Below are 5,273 nucleotides of genomic sequence, written 5' to 3' on the forward strand. Positions count from 1 at the left end.
ATGGGTGGAAGACCTAAATAGACATTTCACCAAGGAAGACATACAGATGGCCAACAGGCACATGAAAAGCTGCTCAACATCACTAATTATTAGAGAAATGCAAATCAAAACTACAATGAGGTATCACTTCACACCAGTCAGAATGGCCATTATCAAAAAATCTAGAAACAATAAATGCTGGAAAGGGTGTGGTGAAAAGGGAACCCTCCTGCACTGTTGGTGAGAATGTAAATTGATACAACCACTATGGAAAACAGTATGGAGGTTCCTTAAAAATCTATAAATAGAACTACCATATGACCCAGCAATCCCACTACTAGGCATACACGCTGAGAAAAGCATAATTCAAAAAGAGACATGTACCACAATGTTCACTGCAGCTCTATTTACAATAGCCAGGACATGGAAGCAACCTAAGTGTCCGTCGACAGACGAATGGGTAAAGCAGATGTGGCACATATATACAATGGAATATTACTCAGCCATAAAAAGAAATGAAATTGAGTTATTTGTAGTGAGGTGGTTGGACCTAGAGTCTTTCATACAGAGTGAAGCAAGTCAGAAAGAGAATAACAAATACCGTGTGCTAACACATATATATGGGACATAAAAAGAAAAAAAATTGTTCTGAAGAACCTAGGGGCAGGACAGGAATAAAGACACAGACACAGAGAATGGACTTGAAGACACGGGGAGGGGGAAGGGTAGGCTGGGATGAAGTGAGAGTGGCATGGACTTATGAATACTACCAAATGTAAAATAGATAGCTAGTGGGAAGCAGCCGCATAGCACAAGGAGATCGGCTCAGTGCTTTGAGATGACCTAGAGGGGTGGGATACGGAAGATGGGAGGGAGGCTCAAGAGGGAGGGGATATGGGGACATGAATATGCATATGGCTGATTCGCTTTTTTGTGCAACAGGAACTAACACAGTAATGTGAAGCAATTATACTCCAATAAAGATCTATTTTTAAAAAATGAGGGGCTTCCCTGGTGGCGCAGTGGTTGAGAGTCCGCCTGCCCATGCAGGGGATGCGGGTTCGTGCCCCGGTCTGCGAGGATCCCACGTGCCGCGGAGCGGCTGCGCCCGTGAGCCATGGCCGCTGAGCCTGCGCGTCCGGAGCCTGTGCTCCGCAACGGGAGAGGCCACAACAGTGAGAGGCCCGCGTACTGCAAAAAAAAAGAAAAAAAAAATGAGGACCAGGGGAATTAAGCACCCAAAGTCACGAAGATTTTATGAGCAGAGCCAGGCTCAGAACGTAGGACCCCCTTATTGTCGCCCATGGCCTCTGACACAGCCTCTGATGATATGATTCTCACACAACCTCTGATGATCTTTAGTTCTGTCTGGAGGTCCCAAGGCTGAAAGGATAAAAGTCTGTCTGACCCGTGTCTGGGCTGACCCTTCATCACTTGTGGGATTCCTCAAGCAAAGCCGTGTAAATCAAAATGTTTATTTAAAAGTAAGTTATTTCAAATAAGTTTTAATGCTAATTATTTTAACAATAATTCATACTAATAGTGCATGTGGTGTGGATCATTGGAGCACCCCATAATTAGAAGGACCCTCTGAAGGGTTCCAGGCAACGACTGCAAACCTTCTCTTTGGGTAGGTATCATTTTCAGAAGCAGATGAAAACTCTCAAACTTCTCCCGAGGGAAAAAAAGCACTCATTTTCTGACAAATTCCATCTTGCCTAATATTTCACGGGGCATATAGACTCCTTGAAGCCCAGCCCTGAACTTGAGATTGTGTTCTATAGCATGTATCTCCTCCCACAGACATCCTTGATTGGACTTTTCATCTACCTTTGACAGAGATCCAGATACCAAAAACTTTATAATTTTGGACATACATCTCTTTATTTTAAACTTATTTTTATCTAATTAATAGAGATGTAAAACAATGATCACGATTCTCTAAGTTTTTGTGTTAGAAAAGGAAATAATAAGGAGAATTGAGTCAAGTAGTCAGTATACATGGGTCCAATGGCAGGGTGGCTTTTGCTGTCACTAGTACCAGGATGACTAAGATCTCCTATCCTAGGCAAAGAGTGAGACGAACAAACCCAACGGATAGCACTTAAAAAAAGAAAATTATTTATTTTATTTTTGGCTGCGTTGGGTCTTCGTTGCTGCATGCGGGCCTTCTCTAGTTGCGGTGAGTGGGGGCCACTCCTCGTTGGGTGCATGGGCTTCTCATTGCGGTGTCTTCTCTTATTGTGGAGCACGGGCTCTAGGCGCATGGGCTCTAGGCTCGTGGGCTTCAGTAGTTGTGGCACGCGGGCTCAGTGTTGTGGCGCATGGGCTTTGTTGCTCCGAGGCATGTGGGATCTTCCCGGACCAGGGCTCGAATCCGTTGTCCCCTGCATTGGCAGGTGGATTCTTAACCACTGCGCCACCAGGGAAGCCCGTGGATAGCACTTTTTGATCACTTACTTTGTGCCCTGTTCTTGATGTTAGCTGCCAATCCAATGGCTCCTGACAATGACCTAGTATAACATTTGTTGTCATCTACTAAGCATTTAAGGTGTGTGAACATCAAAGGTAATTTCACTACAATAAAGTATAGGGAAAAAACATTTTAATTTAATTAGTACAGGGAAATATGCATAATCTGTTTTTCCAAGCCTGGTCAGGATGTGGTGAGAGTTACGGGGTCACGGTAGCAGTTACAACTCTTGTCCCTACCTGTTAGTGCAAAAGGCTTCCCACTTCCTGCAAATTTCTCTCCAAATACTTCTCCATCCCTGGGAATGTTTGTCTCTCAGGGCTGGTTTTGCGGGACACAGTGTCTTACACCACTTTCTCCACCAGGTGGCAGCACTACAGTAGCAGGGACAGCCTTCAATTCACAGAGCCCTCCTCCCAGATTATGACAAAGAATTCCTTTCTCCCCTTTGCATTACTTTTAAAGAGTTCCCAAAGAGACCAAGTTTTACACCATTGTAAAGCAATTATACTCCAATAAAGATGTTAAAAAATAAAAAGAGACCAAGTTTTTTTGTTTTCTTTTTGTTTTTAGAGGATATAGCTTTCTCAGCCCCTGTCTCTCCATACGAATCAGACATTAGTCCCCTGAAAGCCAAATCTGAGTCACAGCCATAGGGCTGTATTCGAAATAGCCTTGTTGCCCCTCTAATAGTGAAGTCTTTGCTGCTGGGTCCTTCCAGTCCCTGGGCTGCTTGAGAGCTTGGGAATCAGACAGATCTCAAATGAGTCCTACCTCTTCCCATCCCTAACTATGAGATTTAGAGCAAATTAATTTCAAAACCTCTGTGTCCTCATCTGTAAAATAGGGACAATGATGGTACCCACTTCATCACGCTGACGTGCAGATTAAGTGAGACTCTATCATAGTCCCTGGCACATGGAATGCATTGATCAGTGTTAGCACTTATTATAAACATATATACCTACAAAAAAAGATATAAATTATTAACAGGGGTTATTTCTGGTGGCGGGATCGGAGCGGATTTTTAATTTCTTCTTTGTTTTCCAAATTCTATTCATTAGGCATGTATTGTTTTTATAATCAGGAGAAAAAGGCAATTAAAATATGATAGATTGTTAACTCCAGTTCCTGATGATTCCACTGAAACATTGAAATACTTTCTCCACTGCTCAATGAGCTCTAGAGGGCTGGGCCTATGTCTTATCTACTTCAGTATCTTTAACATTAAATATATCATTTGAGGCCCAGTAGGTAGTCAATACTCATTTCCTGAACAAAATCTCCATGGTAATTGCTTCAGATTTTAATATCTCAGTGTAACTGGACATCTTTTCCTTCTTCATGAATTCTTTTTTCTTACTAAGGTCCAATTTCGAATCCTTTTACGAATTTAATTGAATCCTCTCCAAATTCTCCCCAACAAAATTCCTCTTAGACTGTTGAGTTGGTTTCAGGTGAGTTTTCAGAAAGCCTTTCACCTGAGCTCCACACAACTCTTACCAGGAAGGGATATGGATGGGGTCACTGAGTTGGGATCAATCTTTTTAGTAGCTAAACAAAGACACAAGGGCTGTTTCCTTCTTGCGAGAGCACAAGAATCACAACTAACTGCTGAACAATCATCGACAGGAAGACACTGGAAACCACCAAAAAAGATACCCCGCATCCAAAGACAAAGAAAAAGCTGCAATGAGACGGTAGGAGGGGCGCAATCACAATAAAATCAAATTCCATAACCACTGTGTGGGTGACTCACAAACTGGAGAACACTTATACCACAGAAGTCCACCCACTGCAGTGAAGGTTCTGAGCCCCATGTCAGGCTTCCCAACCAGGGGGTCCAGCAATGGGAGGAGGAATTCCTAGAGAATCAGATTTTGAAGCCTAGTGGGATTTCATTGCAGGACTTTGACAGGACTGGGGGAAACCGACATTTCACTCTTGGAGAGCACACAAAACATAGTGTGCACATCGGGACCCAGGGAAAGGAGCAGTGACCCTATAGGAGACTGAACCAGACATACCTGCTAGTGTGGGAGGGTCTCCTGCACAGGCAGGGGGTGGCTGAGGCTCACCGTGGGGACAAGGACACTGGCAGCAGAACTTCTGGGAAGAACTCACTCTTTGGCGTGAGCCCACCCAGAGTCCGCCATTAGCCCCACAAAAGAGCCAGGTAGGCTCCAGTGCTGGGTCATCTCAGGCTAAACAACCAACAGGGAGGGAACCCAGCCCCGCCCATCAGCAGACAAACGGATTAAAGTGTTACTGAGCTCTGCCGACGAGAGCAACACCCACTTCTACCCACCACCAGTCCTTCCCATCAGGAAGCTTGCACAAGCCTCTTAGATAGCCTTATCCACCAGAGGGCAGACAGCAGAAGCAAGAAGAACTACAATTCTGCAGCCTGTGGAAGGAAAACCACATTCACAGAGAGATAGACAAAATGAAAAGGCAGAGGACTAGGTACCAGATGAAGGAACAAGACAAAACCCCAGAAAAACAGCTAAATGAAGTGGAGATAGGCAACCTTCCAGAAAAAGAATTCAGAATAATGATAGTGAAGATGATCCAGGAACTCGGAAAAAGAATGGAGGCAAAGATCGAGAAGATGCAAGAAATGTTTAACAAAGACCTAGAGGAATTAAAGAACAAACAAACAGAGATGAACAAACAATAACTGAAATGAAAAATACACTAGAAGGAATCAACAGCAGAATAACTGAGGCAGAAGAACAGATAAGTGACCTGGAAGACAGAATGGTGGAATTCACTGTCACGGAACAGAATAAAGAAAAAAGAATGAAAAGAAATGAAGACA

Source organism: Lipotes vexillifer, unplaced genomic scaffold (genome assembly GCF_000442215.2).
Source record: "Lipotes vexillifer unplaced genomic scaffold, Lipotes_vexillifer_v1.1 scaffold150, whole genome shotgun sequence".
Taxonomy (NCBI): domain Eukaryota; kingdom Metazoa; phylum Chordata; class Mammalia; order Artiodactyla; family Lipotidae; genus Lipotes; species Lipotes vexillifer.